We start from the raw sequence: 19424 nt of genomic DNA on the forward strand, positions 1-19424 counted from the left end.
GAGGAGGAGGAAAGCTGAGTCAGTGGCCATTAGGTCTGCCTTGGTTTTTTGGTTTTTTTAAATTATTTTTTAAAATATAAAATACTTATTTTATTTTATTTTATTAATTTTTATTATTGCTTTTTATTTTTTTTATTTCATTAATTTTTATTATTGCTTGTTTTTATTTTATTTCATTAATTTCTATTATTGCTTGTTTTTGTTCTATTTTATTTCTTTTTATTATTGCTTGTTTTTGTTCTATTTTATTACTTTTTATTATTGCTTGTTTTTTATTTTATTACATTAATTTTATTATTAAATATATACACCCCTGCCTTGTTTTTTATTTTTTTCCCCATTATTTTTTATTATTAAATATATGCAAGTGCATTTTCTTTGTATTTATGGCGCTTTGAATGCTAACAAGTCTGCCTTTCTTGGACAATTATAGTGATGATGATGGTGGTGGTGGTGATATTGATATCAACAAGCCTCTGAGGCACGGCCAATGTAACTTGCTGTGATTTTTACAAACTCATGCGCAGTGAAGAAAAACCACAGTCCCTTGACCAAGTACACACTTCTGAGAAGTACAGTTGAACGCGAGGGCAAATACATTTCTGCCATCTGTCTAGGAATAATGCCAAAATGTCCTCCATTTTGATCATGCCTAAAAACATGCATTTATATTAACATTTTTAAAAAACCCTCAATTTTTTGCACATCCTCCATTTTTTAAAATGTGTCCTACATTTGAAAATGTTGCCCTACATTTGTCCTACATTTGTCCCGGTTTGGAGCTCCTGACTTATGGCAACCCTACCTGGAAAGGCAGGAGTGATTTGCGTGTGTCTTGGTCTGTTGCTAATGGCAGGCCTCAGGGTGGGAGGGTCTGCAAAAGAGGATGAGTGTCTGCTTGATGGTGCTCATTGTCTGCTGGGAGATTTCTCATTTGCCTTTGTTGAGTCTTGATCTTGCTATTTTTCAGAACTGGTAGCCAAACCTTGTTTACTTTAAGGATTTCCTCTTTCCTGTTGAAATTGTCCAGGTGTTTGTGGATTTCAATGGCTTCCCTGTGCATCCTGACATGGTAGTGGTTGGCATGGTCCAGAATGTCAATGTTTTCAAACAGTATTTTATGCCCAGGATGGTTTGTGGCATGTTCTGCTACTGCTGATTTTTCTGGCTGACCCAGTCTGCAGTGTCTCTCGTGTTCCTTGATTCTTGTTTGCACACTGCGTTTGGTGGTCCCTATGGAGAACATGGCCACATAGTCCGAAAAACCCACAAAAAACTATGGATGCTGGCCATAAAAGCCTTCAACTTCACATAAGCAAGGGATTTTTAAGAAGGGAAGGACCACCTTAAATCAGCCTCCGCTGGAAGGATTCTTGGATGTTGAACGGAAATACTAGCCACTCCTGTTGTGGAAGCCAATTGTCCTCCAGATTATAGAGGATCGGTGCAGCAGAACTGCGAAAGCCAATTGTCTTCAAAATGTCCTCTCAAAATGGCATGCCTTGAATTTTGGGGTGATTTCAAATTTGGTTCTTTTGGAAACCAGTTTAAAAGTGTCACACACTTGGGGAACTTCCTCCGCATGCAAGCTCCACTTACAGTCTCAGGAACAGGCAGAAATATACAAATTCCTTGGGAGGACTCCCATTTCTGACATCTCACAGAGCTAAAGGGAGGAGGAAACAAACCCAAAAAGGAACTTTAGGACTTTATCACATGGGGGGAAAGCCAGGATTAAAAAGGCACTTTCCTGGCAAAGTCCTGAGATTGCAGCAATACACATTGTGATTAGAGAGGACTTATCCCGCATAACCAGCAACAAATTATTCATGGGATTTCCCCATGAATGATTTGTTGTGGGTTATTTCCTGTTTAATCCCAGGATAAATCATCTCTAATCGCAATGTCGTCTGAAAATCTTCGCCGCAATCTTGGAACTTTGCTGGGAAATGCCTTTTTAAACCTGGCTTTTCCTGCTCAGCACACACCCCCACCCCACCCCACCCCCATGTGATAAAGCCATAGGAGAGAGGGGTTTGGAATATCATATCTGAGCCCTGCCTTAGCTCGAGATTCAGGGACAGGGAGACCAGCGTGGTCCTTTTGGGGAAAGAGGGGACACAAACCCAAAAGGGGAAGTTTGGTCGCCACCAGCTAGATGGCAAGGGAAGAGGAATCGGTGATTTTGACTAAACCTGGCTAATTTTTCAGCCGGCTCCCCCAAATTAGCCCGTTCTAGCCCCACAATCAGAATGCAAATTAATAATGTGCATAATTATAATACTTTGCATATGGAAAATAGGTGTCCAGATATGAGGAACTAGAATATGGCAACCACGTTGAGAAAGCTACACCAGATGGAATTTTTGTTTGCATCTCCCCAATTGGCAAGGAAGGGGGCCAACTTTCTCATGCTATGGAGAAGCGGAGGGCTAGCTGGGGGAGAAGGAGCAAGCGCTTAATTCACAAAAGGAACTGGCCCACTCAGAGAATTGCGTTGGCCCTGACTTTTCTAGGAAATCACTTGGGATGCAAGAAATGGGTCAGGGCAGTCATGTCCTTTGTGGACACCAGAGGCTGCTGCTGTACCAGCCGAAGTCCCTGTGGAAGAACTGAGAACTGTGAAAGAAAGAGGCTTGGATGAACAGAATAGAGGAAGGAGATGGTTTTCTGGAGAAAAACAAAGCTTAGGAAAAAAATAGCTCTTCTTTTTATGATCTGCTCGTAAATAAAATAACAATAACACAGGTCCACATTTAAGGGTTATCTAGCCTCCTCTGTCAGAGGGAGTCACAATAAACTACAGGTCCCACGAATCTGTAGTACTGAATCATGGCAGATAAAGCAGTGTCAAACTGCATTATTTCTGCTGTGCAAATGCAGCCTTAGGCATAAGGTCCCCTAGATAGGCATAGGCCAGTTACCATCTCTCATCGTAACCTACCTCACAGGGCTGTCATGGGGTGAAAGGGGGTTAATCAAATCCTTAGGCAGTTCCTAAACTCTTTGGGCAAAAAAGCAATAAATACTTATTGTTAAAATTGGTGTTGTTTGTTAAATTGCTTAACTGCAAAAACTGTTTGTTGTAGCAGTTGCTAGTTGTGTTATTATTATCCTGCCTTCCTCCCAGTACAGGGACTCAAGGTGGCTCAAGTAACCCCAAATGCTATTTAGAGAAAATGTTGGATTAAAATACAGCGAAAAAGGAGGCTCGTGCATATTCAAGCCCCATAAGCTTGAATGGGGCACGCCACTGGCCGCATACACCATTGAAAACAGTGGCGGTCACCCCTCCGTGGATATTCAAGGTCCCAAATCTCAGATCCGCTGCATTATTCTTTTAATTTATGTTAGGGGCCTCAGACTTATTGGGGAAAGGGGGGGCTGTATCTTAAGAAATATATGATCCAGTTCTCAAGATGTAATGGAATGTTTGAAGCTGGGAGCAGTGGTGTCCCCAGGTTTAGCGTCACCCAGTGCAGTAACTCATGGTATCACCTGCCCATTGACCTCCTCCAAAGAAAATCCTTAGCAATGCTTTTTTGCACTCATGTTACTCATCAATCATAACTCCCACAGCTCTAAATAAACACGGAACAACGGATGCAAGCTCCAGAAAAAGAGATTCGACCTCAGCATTAGGAGGAACTTCCTGACAGTAAGGGCTGTCCGACAGCGGAACACACTCCCTCAGTTGGAGTGCATGGCCCTCATAGACTCTTCCAACTCTATCATTCTGTTATCTCTGTACATGGTATACTGTATATACTGTACCAAACATTACTTTTCCTTTCTTTACATTTGTATTACATAAAGGTTTCAGAATGAATAAACATTTATTTTAAAAATTAAAACATGAAAAACTATTACGTTAAAAATCAAAGAATAGTGAAATATGTTTTTGAGAGATAACCTTTATTTTTAATGCTTTGGAAAACTAAGTATCAGGACAATATTTGACCATTTTTAGTAAAAATATTGTAATTAACTTTGAGGTTTTCTGTACATGAAACATTTTTTTCATTTCTATGAAAATATATATTTCTTTCTGTAAAATATAAAATGTGGACTCTTTTAAGAACCATTTTAAGGAGAATAATAATAATAGAACAATTGAGCCAAAATTTTCGCTTCTTGTTAGACCAAAAGTTGAACTCAACATAGACCCCCTGTTTTTATATAAGTGTTTAAAACACTTGTAGATCGTAGCTTGTTAGATGAAGAGAATGCTGTGGGTGTAGCATATATTGATTTCTGTAGGGCCTTCCCCACTCAGCCATGAAAACTCATTGAGTAACCTTGGGTTAGTCACACGCTCTCGGCCCCAAGAAACCCTGCCTTACAGTCTTCATAACTCAGAAACAACTTGAACACAAACAACAACAAACAAAGCCAACATTTCAGGGGACAGGATCAGAATTCCAAATGACCCTGACAGTTTAGAATGCTAAGCCAAAACTAACAAAATGAATTTCAACCAAGAGAAATGTAAGGTGCTACATTTAGGCAGAAAAAAAATGAAACGCACACGTATGAGATGGGTGACACTTGGCTTGACAACGGTACATGTGAAAGGATCTAGGCATCTTAGTAGAGTACACGCTGAACAAGAGTCAACAGTGTGATAGGGCATCTAAAAAAGTCAATGCAGTTCTAGGCTGCATCAATAGTATAGTGTCTAGATCAGTGGTCCCCAAACTGTGCTCTTTCAGGGATTTTGGACTTTAGCGCCCAGAATCCAGACTATTGGCCAACATGGCTGAGGGTTTTGGGAGATCTAGACACTATACTATTGAACTTTTTTCACCCCCTTGTTTTCTTTGTTAAATGAATGGCCCTATTCCAAAACCCTTTCAAAGCAAAGATTTACCTCAGGAATCCTCCAAGAAGCATTTAAAAAGTGCCAATGCTTTTTTTCAAGGTAGAAGTAAGGGCTTTTGCATCTTCTGTATCTTTTAAGGCACTGGCCTGGTTTGGGGACCCGTATAACCTGCCCATCAGATCACCGACTTTCTCCGTATTTTGGGTTATAGTAACAGTAACGTATTTTATATACTTTTGCAGAGCAGCATACAATTCCTGAGCAAAAAGAGCCACTTGGGTCCTCTCAACAGGGTCCATTTTCTGTTTTTTATGTGGAGGTTCTGTTTCTGTCATAGTCGGTTCACAGTCAGCAAGACTGTCCTCAGAACTCTTTGCAGACATGGCTTCCTCTGGCTGTTGTGGGTCCTGTGTTTTGGATCTATTGAGGTTTGTGGTCTCTGGTATCTGCAGGGCTACACTTGTTTTTTCTGCTGCCTCAACCCCAGAAAAAGGCCTCTTTCCAGCTGTAAGAAAACACAAAACATGAAAATCCCTTTCAAGTTCTTATGTATATTAGGATTACAAATGGCAAACATGCCTTTTTGTCAATGAACTCCCCTGTACCCATTAGTTGTTCTCACTGAATAGACTTCCTCAAAAAGGGCAAGGTACCCTTTTAGAATGTGTTTAATCCATTTAGATTGTTTTACAATCAGTTTCCATCTTTAATAAATGACTGTAGAAATCAGATTTTTGTAAGTCTAAGTAAGCCCCCTATTCATAGGAGGGCCATTTCAGTAGTACTGGGAGGAAGGGGGGGGGGACAAAATTATTCAGAAAGTTGGGGGCTTACAGAGAAGTGTGGCAGATGCTGTGACTTGCTTTAAAGGGACTGTTTTGCTCCCACCCCAGCACTGTTAATTTTAATTTGTTGCTCCCATAATTCTGTTATCAGTGGTAGCTGGCAGTTTCTGCATCAGTATCTGTCAAGGTGCTCCTGATTGTTTCCTTCCTACCATAGCTGCACACTGAATGTGACAAAGCAAGGTAGGTCCTGACACTTAAGAGAAGAGCATTTAAATTGGACTGTGCCCATCATTCACTAGAAATATAAAGTTAGGCTGGAGCTAAATCTGTGTGATGGTGAACCATAAAATATTCTATCAGGCCATTTGCTTTTTGCTTTTACACTCCTCACCAGCTGTCACCACCCCACTGGCTCTGGGTTGAAAATCCAACTTATTGAGATTCGGTTTTGTACAGAAATACAGAAGGAGAAATAAAGGGGCAATTCCTACACAAAACAGATTCTTTTCTTCCTTTTCTCATACTTTTACCATAAGAAAAAGAAAGCCTGAATGGGACAGCAAAGTGACATTTTAAGAGAAACAGGACTAGGAAATCAAAGATGCTTTCATGGTGAAATGTAATGTGTGTAATCACAGTCCAGGGGCCCATTATCAAAACTAACTTTTAAAGGAGACTTTTAGAGGCACTGTACTATCACTATATATTACAGTAATGAGTAATGGGAACAGGTTACTTTTTTAAAACTAGCTTTTCTACTCACTGATTGTTAGCACCTGGCAAGTGGCATCACACCTTACACATATTTGCCAGCACTGTCACAAAACTGAATTCAAGAATCTCTTAGGTTTGTTTCATAGGAATGGGTCAAAGAACCCTGATAGTGGAAGATTAAACACAAAAATTAAACTATGACAGGGAAAAGAAGATAATGCCTTCTACTCATTTTCAGGGGCTATTTTAGAAACTTATTGCATTAACAAATAAGCCAGTTTACCTCTTCCAGCTTGAATTCAGGGTCCAGGATGCCCTCGGATGTTATCATACCTAAATCGCCACCAATCTAGCCACAATGCCGCCGCTCGGATGCATCCTGTGTCGAAACCTCGCTCAGCCAGCCAATTTTTGAAGTTGGAAGCTCCCCAACTTCGAAAAAGTGCTAGCTGAGTGAGGCTTCATTACGGGATACATCTGGGCAATGGTACCGTGGCTAGATCGGCAGCGATTTAGGTATGGTAATATCCGGGGGCATCCCAGATCCTGAATTCAAGCCAGGAGAGGTAGGCCAGCTAATGCAATAAGCAACACACTATAGTTTTATTCAATTTTCATATTTTATATTTCTGTTTTAATGGTAAGCCACCATGTGTGTCACAACCCAGGAGCCCATGAGTGAAGTGTCCATGGGATTTAAGACTAAAGAATCAGTAATTTCAGCAGGGGAGACTCGTCAATACTCAAAGCCACTAGAAAGCCAGAGGGCCCCATGCCCCAAAGAAAAAGCAAGCCTAGCTCCTTTACTAGATAACACACACTTTTCTTAGGTTCAAACAATCCCTCCCCAACAACCTTGGACAGCTGGAGAATGTTTGAATCCAACCTTCAAAATCTGAGGCTTCTGAAAAGGAGTAGAGAACGTGTGATGGTTAGTCTGGCCCCAGGGAAATAAAATCAGTACTGATTGCTCCCCCTGAGCTGCACCATTGGCCTACTTTTCTCTCTCTGGGCTCCCCCTTAGCAGCCTCAACATGAGATTAAATAGTGTGAAAGGGCTGAGCAGTGGGTTATAGATACAAAAAGTAACACATGCATCCTTGCCCCATGTGTCCAACTCTTAATTAGAAGCTTACTGGGCAGTATCAATGTCTGTGCTTGTCCTGTGGTTACCGCCACTGGAGAAATGGCACCAGGATGTGTCCGAGAGGCCTGTAAGTCATTACTTGAGATGCCTTGGTTAGGTAAAGAAGACCTTAAACTTTGGTCCAAATTCTTTTGAATTGCATCAAGTTTTTCTGCCATTAATTGGTGATACTCCATCTAGGAGGAGAGAAATATTTTTAAAAAGGAGAAAATATTAGAAAATACAACTTTCCACCCAAGAACTCCTTTTGGACAAGCTATTGCTATTCCTGTCATTCCTCTCAGGACTGTGGACCTCCTGGGGAAGGTCAGCATGCCCTTGCGCTGGTGTTAGGCTCAGGAGAGGTCAGCGCAGTCCCAGGAGCAGAGGCCTCAGGCTCAAAGGGGGGGGGGTCAGTGCTGGGATATCAGGCCTCCTTAATTTAGGTCTGAGCAGCTCATGAATTTCAGGTTTCATTGACTCACCCAGCCTCTTCTCTGTTATTGCCTCAGCCTATAGGTCTACCATTGACTTGGACACTTAGAACATGATACCTACAAAGTATTATTTTGTACAAATAATATTTTGTACAAGTACTGTTAAGTACAAATTTTCAGATGATACCAAATTAGGAGGGATAGCTAATACATCAGAGGGCAGGATCAAAATTCAAAATGACCTTAATAGATTAGACAGCTGAGCCAAAGCTAACAAAATAAATTTCAACACAGAGAAATGTAAGGTACGGCGGAAAAATGAAATGCATAGATATAGGACAGGGAAAACCTGGTTTAACAAGACTACATGTGAGGAGGATCTAGGAGTCCTAGTAGACCACAAATTTAACATGAGACAACAGTGTGATGCAGCAGCTAAAAAGACCAATGCAATTCCAGTCTGCATCAATGGAAGTATAGTGTCTAGAACAAGGGAAGTAATAGTGCTACTCTATTCTGCCTTGGTCAGGCCTCACCTGGAATACTATGTCCAATTCTAGGCACAATTCACAAAGGACATTGAGAAGCTGGAGTGTGTCCAAAGGAGGGAACTATAAAGGTGAAAGGTCTGGAAACCATGCCCTATGATGAGATTTAGGGAGCTGGGTGTGTTCAGCCTGGAGAACAGAAGATTAAGAGGTGGTATGATAGCCCTGTTTAAATATTTGAAAAGATGTCATATTGAGGATGGAGCAAGCTTGTTTTCTGCAGGTCCAGAGAACAGGACAATGAACAATGGATGCAAGCTACAGGGAAAAAGATTCCACCTCAACTTTAGGGAACTTCCTGACAGTGAGAGCTGTTTGACAGTGGAAGACACTCCCTCAGAGAGTGGTAGAGTCTCCTCCTTTGGAGGCTTTTAAACAGAGGCTGGATGACCATCTGTTAGGGATGCTTTGATTGTGAGTTCCTGCATAGTAGGGGGGTTGGACTCGATGGCCCTTGTGCCACTTCCAACTATATGATTCTATGTTTCTGTTATTACCAAAAGCAGGGGACATCTGGGAGTGAATACACACTGAGGATTGGCTATTTTTGGCAGCTCACACCAGCTGCTTCAACAGTGATCAAAAGTTAGTTTATGCAGCTGGAGGTTTTCCATGTTTCAGAGAAGTATTCATAGCTCAATCTGTGTAGGAGCCCTAGTGGCGCAGTGGTTAAATGCCTGTACTGCAGCCACTCACTCAAAACCACAAGGTTACGAGTTCAATACCAGCAAAAGGGCTCAAGCTCCATTCAGGCTTGCATCCTTCCAAGGAGGTGACTAAAATGAGTACCCAAATCATTGTTGGGGGCAATTAGCTTGCAGTTGTAAACTGCTTAATAACTGTTAGTTCAGTATGAAGTGGTATATAAATGAAGCTGGGTTGTGTGTGTGTGTGTGTGTGTGTGTGTGTGTGTGTATGAGGCAGAAGGTATTTTTAGCTGAATTTTTAAACAATTTTAATTTAGGATTCAACAAGCATTGCAAGCACTTCTACACTCTCCATCATGAAGTGTTTACTACAGGACAATATGAGGAGAGTCATGGTGATGTAGTGTTTTGAGCGCTGGACCCACAGGGTGACTTTGGAGAAGTCACACTCTCTCAGCCTCAGAGAAATGCAAAGAAAAAATCCCTCTGAACAAATCCTGCCAAGAAAATCCCATGATAGATTTGCCTTAGGGTCATCACAAATCAGAAACAACTTAAAAGGACACAACAACAATACAAGAATTTGCAAGACAGGGCAGAAGAATAGTAGCAGATTGATGCCTCAAACTTATGGTGTCCCTAAAGCAAACCTATCACAGAGTATTCTTGGCAAGATTTATTCTTCAGAGGAGATTTGCCTCAGACACTGAAAAAGTGTGACATGATCTTGCGGTTTTCTTTCATTGTGTAGGAATATGAGCCCTGGCTTCTAGTCCAGACCTCAAAACAACTATACCATGCTGAGTCTCAATACCAGATACCAAAGGTTAATCAAAGGCCTGTTACAGACAGCCAAAATAAAGCTGCTTCGAGTCACAGTGGAGGTATGGTATTTCAATGATGCATGCATCCTAAAAGTCCAGAAGCCACACCAAAGCCATGTTCCAGTCTGGAGCGTGGCTTTGGTGTGACTTCTGGACTCTTAGGATGCATGCATCATTGAAATACCATACCTCCACTGTGACTCGAAGCAGCTTTATTTTGGCTGTCTGTAACAGGCCAAAGCTTCCTTCAGGTCTGCTCTCCACATAGTGCAAGAACGAATAGTAGGAGCAAGGGAGGTAAGAGATAAGAGGAACAGGAGAGGAGGAAAATGAGGGGAGAGGATGGGTAGAGGAAGCAGTCAATAATATCATGATAGGCCAAGCAGCAGGGGCAGGATGTGCTTGGGGCACTACCAAGGAGTGCTGTCAAAACAGTACAATACTGAGAAATTCTGGAATACCCAGTCTACTGTCATAGAATCTTAGAGTTGGAAGAGACCGCAGGGGCCATCCAGTCCAACCCCATTCTGCCATGCAGGAACTCACAATCAAAGCATCCCTGACAGATGGCCATCTAGCCTCTGCTTAAAGACCTCCAAAGGAAACGCCACCACTCTGAGGGAGTGTGTTCCACTGTCAAATAGATCTTACTGTCAGGAAGTTCCTCCTAATGTTGAGGTGGAATCTCTTTTCCTGTAGCTTTCATCCATTTTCAATGTTCTAGTCTTTGGAGCTCTGGAAACAACCTTGCTCAATCCTCAATGTGAAAGCTAATCATCTGTAAAGCTAACCTCTGTCTGACACACAACACATGCTGTTGTTGTTGTTGTTATTGTTGTTGTTGTGTGCCTTCAAGTCATTTTGGACTTATGGTGACTCTAAGGCGAACCTCTCATGGGTTTTCTTGATAAGGTTTGTTCAGAGGAGGTTTGCCATTGCCTTCCCCTGAGGCTGACAGCATGTGACCAAGGTAACTGGGAAGGTTTTATGGCCGAGCTGGGATCAAACCTTGGTCCCCAGAGTTTTAGTCCAACAATCAAACCACTATACCAGGCTGGCTCACATAACATACCTTACTGTTAGCCAGTTCAAACATATCCTCTTCTATTTGCTTGATGTAAGCTGTCAGTTTCTCCCTCGCTGCTGTTGAATCATTAACTGGAGAGATGTTTTCCGCACTACCAAAACAAGAGATACATATGTTTCTAGTCTATTTACATAATTATTATTTCAAATTTTAAATTTTTCTAAGCCATCTTGATATAGAGTGATATATGTGTGTGTTAGCTGTCTTCAAGTTAACCTCGACTCATGGCAACCCTGTGAATGAGATGTCTCCAAACCTCTGATATAAAAATAAGAGTAGTATGTACAAAGTTGCTGGCCAAGCTTTAAGGAGTCCCTATCTAAATGATGCCACATATTCTCTGTCAAAATTGCATATTAATTTCTTTTATCCTGAGATAAGAAGTTCATTTGGTTCGAACTTTGGTGAATATTGTGGGAGTCACACATAGCTCACCAGCTGTTTTTGTGGCCTCTAAAGCCATTATCACTGCAATGTACATAAAAATAGGGCATGAAGAGAGTGCTTTTTGCTATTGGAACAGACATGCCTCAGTTCACAAAGTTGCTGAGAAAGAATCTCCCTTTTATAAAAATCTGTTTATGCCTGCACGGCTCCACCCCCCTTTGCCCCTTGTCCTGTGTTCAGCTGGGGTTTTTTTCGCAGCATCAACACTGGAAATATGGTGAAGGAGGGCTAGAGAAATGCAGTACTGGATTACAGCAGCATACCTTCAATAAACAATGCAATAAAACTTGAGCTGGGAAAGAATACTGATTCCATTCTATCTGATTCTACTGGAGCTGTGCGTGCCTGTAATAAGCAAGGTAAATAGCAACTGCCGCCAGAATCTCTAAACACCGAAAGAGATAAGCCATCCTGCAGCGTGTTTTAAAAAGCTCTCTATACAGCTCTCTGAGTTTAGCTACCAATATGGAAATCTTAACAATCATTCCTGAATATTCTCTAGAAGAAAGTTTCAAGTGGTCTCTAGAAAGATCTTTTGTTTTGTTTTGACTTTGTAAGGCTTACCTGACCTAGTTCTTTCATTTCACATGATTATTATTAATTTGGGAGGAAAGGGGAAGTTTGCTGCAACATATTGGAATGACTTTGGGTTTTTTTTTTGTTTGTGGCATAGGAACCTATCCATATTCCTTCTGTGTTATTTCTACCTCTGGTGCTGAATTTTCTGTTAAAGTAGCCAGGCTGGGGAACTGAGGTATCACTGTATAAACACTACTGGAAGATATATATACATTTCACATCCACCTACACCAGTCCATGGGATTTATGGGATTCCATCCATGGGATTCCATCCCGCAAGTAACTCAAAAAGCTCATCTTCTCTTCCCCAAAAATCTATGACAGAACCTGGGTGGAAAAGTAAGACGGTTGGACAAAATAAATAAATAAATAAAACTGAGAAACAGAAGTAGAATGCAAAGATATAGCCGTGAAAGTAGACTGAAGTCTACAAAAGTTCATGCTGCCAATTTCTTTCTTACAGTTAGTTTCAAAGGTGCTACAAGATCTCTCTACATACTGAGAAGCAGAGGGTATTTGGGGAGTATTTTTTTCTTGTGAAATCTCTTCTAAGCAATGAGGAACAAGCCAATTCTCACTCAAACCATCCAGCTTTCCATAATATAATCTAAAATACCAACACAGAAAACAACAACCAAAGCCTCTTCCTGTAATTCCAGCAACAAACATGCCCAATCCCACAGAAAACTGGCCTCACCCAAGGTAATACAGTCGGCCCTTGGTATACATGGGGGATCCGTTCCGGACCCCCCTGCGTATACAAAAATCCGTGCATGCTCAAGTCCCATTGTCCCCAATGGCGGCACGCGTGCATGCGCGCCGTCATTGGGGACAAATTCCCTTCCCTCCCCTCCCCCCCAACTCTTTCCTTCCCTCCCTCCCTCCCTACTTACCTTTTTCTCACCGGAGCCGCAGAACTGCTTCGCTACTGCTGCCATCACCGCCTCAGCTACAGCTGGGGGAAAGGCCGGGTGGAGGTTTCGGAGGCCAAGAAGCCTCTAGTCTGCCACCTGGTCCTTGCACGGAGGTGGCGGCAGCAGCAGCGGAGAGGAGGCGGAGGACCAGTGCCAGAGGCCTCCTCGGCCTCCTCTCCGCCGGCGCCGCCAGCACCTACATGCAAGGGCCAGGTGGTAGGCTGGAGGCCTCTTGGCCTCCAGGCCGCCACCCGGCCTTTCCACTGCGGCGGCGGAGGATAGGCCGAGGTGCAGCGCCAGAGGCCCCCTCTCCGCCGCCGCCACCAGCACCTCCACGCAGGAACCATGGTGGGCTGGAGGCCAAGAGGCCTCCAGCCTACCACCTGGCCCTTGCACAGAGGTGCTGGCGGCGGCAGTGGAGATGAAGCCTCTGGAGCTGATCCACCGCCTCCAGGGGAAAGGCCGGGTGCTGCTCCTGGAGGCCTCTTGGCCTCCAGGGGCAGCACCCAGCCTTTCCCCTGGCGGCGGCAGATCAGCGCAAGAGGCCTCCTCTCAGCCGCCGCCTCTGCGCAAGGGCTGGGTGGTGGGCTGGAGGCCTCTTGGCCTCCAGCCCACCACTCAGCCCCTGTGCAGAGGTGCTGGCGGTGGCGGAGAGGAGACCGAAGAGGCCTCAGGCGCTTCGTCCTCCACCTCCTCTCCACCACCGCCACCGCCGCCAGCAGCTCCGCGCAGGGGCCAAGTGGTGGGCTGGAGGCCTCTTGGCCTCCAGCCCGCCACGGTTCCTGCGCGGAGGTGCTGGTGGTGGCAGCAACAGCAGAGAGGGGGCCTCTGGCGCTGCACCTCGGCCTACTCTCCGCCACCGCAGTGGAAAGGCTGGGTGGCGGCCTGGAGGCCAAGAGTCCTCCAGCTCACCACCTGGCCCTTGCACGAAGGTGCTGGCGGCGCCGGCAGAGAGGAGGCCGAGGAGGCCTCTGGCACTGGTCCTTCGCCTCCTCTCCGCTGCTGCTGCTACCACCTCTGTGCAAGGGCCAGGTGGCAGGCTAGAGGCTTCTTGGCCTCCGAAACCTCCACCCGGCCTTTCCTCCAGCTGTGGCCGAGGAAGTGACGGCGGCAGCAGCGAAGCAGTTCTGCGGCACCGGCAAGAAAAAGGTAAGTAAGGAGGGAGGGAGGGAGGGAGGGAGGGAAGGAAAGAGTTGGGGGGGAGGAGAGGAGAGGGGAGGGGAGGGGAGGGGAGGGAAGTTGTCCCCAATGGCAGCGCGCATGCACGCGTGCCACCATTGGGGACAATTCCTGGATTTGCCATGCGCGTATCCTCAAATCTGCGCATGGCAAATCCGCGTATAAGGAGGGCCGACTAATACTGTACTTACAATTTGTGAACTCGTCGATGGCGCTCCTCCAGGGTGATCTCCCCATGCCACATTTTCCTCACCCCAGTACTTGAAGGTGGCACAGACGCTGACACGGAGCCCCTGAGGTTTCCAGTACATCCAGAACTTTGGCCAGCATTTTCTAAGAAACTGAAGAATAGGCATGTATGAAAACTTTTTTTCCCTTTCCTTGCATTTCAAGTTCTTTCAGCACTTTAAATATCCTTGCTCATTATTACAAAAGTTGGGATTGCAACAAGACAGGTAATGACATTCAACTACAATTTTGCTGGAGGGAAAATAAACCCCAAGAAAGAAAGACTGAGTTCTTTCAGAAGGGGAAGTACAAAACGACTGTAAGAAAAGGTTTTATTGAGGACTTGTTATCTCTGCAAGCGGAAACAGAAATCAGATCTAACTATTTCATTAATTCTGAAAGCATATCTTACTTTGTTGTCTCAAACAAAGATGAAACAGCCATTTTGGCCACAATGTTAGCTGGCTGGTCTGTAATCCTTCTGGCACCTGCATTTTGTTTAGCCCCTGGAAAAACAGGATCTCTCATGAGTACAACTCAAGTATCATTCAGTTGCCACACTTCTAAGCTTACCAGTGTATAAGTTAATTTAAATGACCATTGGCAGGATTCAATAGTGTTTTCCTGATGGACCAGGTTAAATGCGAGAGGGGGGGGGGTGTCCTCTCAAAGCCCTGCTCTTTGTCTTCAAAATTGGGTGGGGGTGAGATACATTTCCCAGGAAGGGGGGAAAGGCTTACACTTCTCCCAACCCCATGAATTTTCTCCAAATGGGAAAAGCTCCACTTAGGGGAGAAACACTGCCCCTTTGCGTCGCCTTCCAGGTGACTTCAGAGTGCGGCGTTTTGACACTGCACAATTGGAAGCCGCCTTCCAGATGTCTGGCTGCTCATACGTGGGCTAGCTTTCCAGGTGCTCCAGCAGAGTGGTGTTTGCACACTGCATAAGGACCATAAACCTGGGTGGGATGGGGAAAGCCAGACTTTTGCTAGTACAAAAAGGAGTGGCAATTTGCCGCTTCTTTTTGGGCCAGCAAAAAGGTGGATTGGGGCCACGGCATGCGGTTGCCCTAGTCCCAATCCAGTTTTATCATGGGGGGATCTGTTTTGCCCCTTACTCAAAACTGCACTCCCATGCTAAAGCAAGGTATCGAGTGGGTACACAGCTTGATTTAGAGGAAAACCGTTGCAAGATTGGTGGTATGCAACTAAATGTAGCAGCCAGGTTGGTTAGTATCATAGAAGCAGAGAGTTGGAAGAGACTACATGGGCCATCCAGTCCAACCCCCTGCCAGGCAGGAAATCTAAACCAAAGCATCCCCGACAGATGGCCGTCCAGCCTCTGTTTGTTGCTGCTGAAGGAAAAGATGTCCCTCCTTTTGCTGCTGACAGACTATCAGACAAAGCAATTAGAAGCACAAAAAAGATACAATCTAAACACATTACAGAAAAAAGCATCAGTTAATTAGGGACTCCTGGATTTGGATGAGCAGTTACATATTCAGTTTGAGAGAAAGAGAGAGAGAGCAAGAACCAAATCTAAAGATCATAGAAACCAAGCAGAGAGTGATCAAGTGTTAGGGTTTCAACAAACTGCCCTGGATGTCTTGATGCAGCTGGAAAAGCTCAAAAACTAGAAATAACAGGCAGTGGGCACAAAAGGGAAAAGCTCCACTTAGGGAGAAACAGAAGGCCCCTTTGTGCCACCTTCCAGTGCAGCGTTTTGACACTGCGCTCTTGGAAGAGGAAGAAAAATTGAAAATCAACAAAGCAGAAAGGAGAAAAGGTTTCCTTACCTTCCAGATGATTCAATAAAATAGTTAGCATATCAGACATGAAACAGAATGATGAACTGATGTTGAAGACATAAGGTCTGCACAGTGAAAGAAGAGGCAGACCTAAACAGATCAGTCTCTACAAGATATCATGCACGTTTCAATGGAGCTAAAGCACCTTGTAGATGTGAGTCTGTTTAAGCCTGTGTCTCTTGCTCTCCTTCGCCAAATGACAGATCTTGCAAAGATTTTATGATATATCAACACAGTCTTTTTTCCCTCTTCACCAACCCATCATCTTCTTTTTATAACACCAACTATAGTCTCCTGAAGGGATGTGGAGATTTGGGTGATTCTAATAAAATATTGCCTGATTGCAACATTTTGGAATATTTTTTATGGATCAATATCATAGCTCATTTAATCTTATGCAAACATATTCAGGCTCTATACATTTCCAACTCTAGTAAGAGCTGGTTGGTGAGAAAGGGTTTTACGCAACCACACCTGCCTCTGGAGCTTTCAATGTCTCTGAGAAGCTACTTTCCTCTGTTTCCATCACTCCTTCAGCCTCCTTTAGGGGGGCATTTGTCTTCTGCCATGCACCAACCTTCTTCTGCAGGGCACCCATCTTCTTTTGCAGGGTACCCACCTCCTCCTCCAATGGGTAATCCCGACAATACTGCATCCAATCTAGTGTTTCTTGCAGATCATCCAGCTCTTCTTCCAGCTCCTCCAAGGAAGTATCCCTCAGGGAACGCAACTTGTCCTCCAGCAGTTGCAGTTCTTTTTTCAGGGGGTTCAATAGGTTACCTTGCAGAGCGCCCACCTTCCTAAGCAACACCTTCGCTTTCTCTTTAAGTATCTCCAGTTTTTTAATGGGACTACAACAAAGGGCCTCCTGCAAAGCATCCAGTTTCTTCCACAGAGGATGCAGTTCCTGTAAGGCATCCCCCTTGTGAGTCTTCAGGGTAAATACCTGGTCACGTGCCTTGTTCCATAGAGTGTTGTTCCATTCTTTTGAGGAGCCAAAGGCACAGGACAGCTCATGCACCACTGCTATCAGGATCATCATCTCCTTCAGAGGGATTTTTGAAAGGGCGCCCATCTGCTTCTGTACAGCACCAATCTTCACCTTTAATATAGCTACCTGCTTCAGAGAGATATTCTGCACAGCATCCACCTTCTCCTGCAAGGCATCTACCTTCTCCTGAACCTGCTTCAGTAGGACATGCAGCAGTGCAGAGTACCAGGTATCCATTCCCTGCTTTATGGCATCCTCCTCCTTCAGTGGGACACCATATGGAGCCCCCATCTTTATCACTGGAAAATCCTGCAGGGCATTCTGCAAGTGATGCACAATTGCGAGGTCTGCCATCTTCTCCACTGTGCCATGGCTTTGGATAGCCTGCAGAAAACCCCTCAGGCAATCAGACTCCTTTTTTAATGCAGTCAACGTCGCTGGCAAAAATCTGTTCAAAGTTTCCTGTAGGGCAGTCACTGCCTGCAATGGGGTTTCCCACACGGCAGACCACAAGTGAATCACTTTCTTCTTTAGGTCACATTTCACCTTCCACTCAATGACCCAGAGAGCATCACACCTGGCACCCTTGTCTTTGTCTTCATCATAGTCATCCACGTCTCTGCTATCCTCACTGTTGTCATCTGAATCGCTGCAAACATCTTCAGCCTCTTCGTCACTGCTATCCTCACTGTCGTCATCTTCATCACTGCAAACTTCTTCACTGCTCTCTTCAGCCTCTTCGTCACCAGAGTCCTGTGCCTCTCCTCCAGCACCAGGCTCTCGGTCTGCCTCCGCTGCCCCACTCTTTTGTGGATCTGAGGCCTCCTTGTCATCACTGCTGCACTCACTGCCATCTCCATTGCTGTCATCTCCGCTGCCTTGGTCACCTGCATCATCACCAGGGTCTTGATCCTCTCCTCCGAGGTCAGGCTGTTGGCCCACCTCCATCTCCCTCTTTTGTAGATCTGAGGCATCCCTGTCCTTTCCTTCTGGAGGGGTCTCCTCAGGAGCCAGGGCTGGGGGCTGGGGCTGCTGGTTCTCCTCCTGAGGGCCACCTGTCAGGCCCTCTCTTTGCCTTGCAGGGACGGTCTTGTTGTTGCCTCCTCCTCCATCCTGATTGGCTGCCTCCAGCCTCAGGGACTCCTTCTTCTTCTTCTTCTTCTTCTGGGCCGCCTTCTCCCTCAGGAGCTCGACCCCGTCTATGAGCTTGAGGCCCTCCTGAGCGCCCTCGGGGGCCTCCCTGGGCTGCCTCAGGCACTCGCCCAGAGGGGTCCTCCCCACCGTCACCTGCCTCCTCCGCAGCCCTGCCTCCCTCACCGCCGCCGAGACGAGGTTCTCCCGCAGGCGCTTCACCTCCTCCGGGGTCTCCGCCTCCATCCTCGCCTCACGCGCCTCTGACGCAGCAGCAAACCCACCGGCCTCAACTTTCCGCCGCAGACAGACAGCTGCGCGCCCCGTCGGAGCCCCCTTTTAAAGGCTCGGGTCTGGGGGCGGGGTGCACAAGGGGCGGGGCGCTCGGCCAGGGATCCAATCAAAGCTGCGAGCCAAATAAGGAAACTCCTCGTTCCCTCCCCCTCCCCCTCCTTCCCGGCAGAGCTGCTGCTTCTTCTTCTCCTGTGCAATTCCCAGGACCCGCCAGCAGGGGCGCTCAGGGACCTCCAGTTTGCAGCGAATATAATAATACAGCAAGGAAGGCACGAAGAGGTTGCTGCGTTCGTTGGCCATTTAAGAAACATGTTGCATGGGTTGCATCTAGCAAATGGTAGCTGTGTTGGCTTGGCATCTGACTAGAACCAAAGAACTGGAGGTCTTCCAAGAGTTGGAAGAGACCTCCAAGGGCCATCCAGTGCCATGCAGGAACTCCCAATCAAAGCACTCCCTGTGACAGGATCATGGCATCATAGAATCATAGAACTGCAGAGTTTGAGGAGGATCCAAGGGTCATGGATCATACATGGATCATCCAGTCCAACCCCCTTCTGACATGCAGGAACTCCCAATCAAAGCATCCTCGGCAGACGGCCATCCAGCCTCTGCTTAAAGGCCTCCAAAGGAGGAGACTCCACCACAAACATCTCCAGTTGTGTCTTCCCCTCCTGTTTGGTTTGTAACATCTTGCCTGGTGAAGAAACCCATGGAGCTTTGAAAGCTTGCAACAAGTGCGTTGTGCCTTTTGGCTGCTAATCAAGGTGTATCACTGATGATGGGTTTTAACAGTAAGGAAGGGTTAGGCAAAATAGTAATGATTCTGAGATAGACCCGTTTTGTGTTATTTCAAATGTTTTG

The 19424-nt window shown here is 45.3% G+C and overlaps 1 pseudogene across 1 annotated transcript; it reads right to left on the reverse strand.

Moving 5' to 3' along the window:
- Nucleotides 1–3946: 3946 nt before the first annotated feature.
- LOC149320797 (uncharacterized) lies at nt 3947–18515 on the reverse strand (annotated as a pseudogene). Its single transcript, XR_016272001.1, has 6 exons — nt 16622–18515; nt 14753–14846; nt 14304–14453; nt 10979–11084; nt 7461–7647; nt 3947–5327 (listed from the first exon to the last, which is right to left on the reverse strand). The product of XR_016272001.1 is annotated as an uncharacterized LOC149320797 (transcript).
- Between the last annotated feature and the right edge of the window lie 909 nt (nt 18516–19424).

This window comes from Sceloporus occidentalis, unplaced genomic scaffold, assembly GCF_023333645.1.
Source record: "Sceloporus occidentalis isolate IW3139 unplaced genomic scaffold, rSceOcc1.0.p SCAF_1, whole genome shotgun sequence".
Classification (NCBI taxonomy): domain Eukaryota; kingdom Metazoa; phylum Chordata; class Lepidosauria; order Squamata; family Phrynosomatidae; genus Sceloporus; species Sceloporus occidentalis.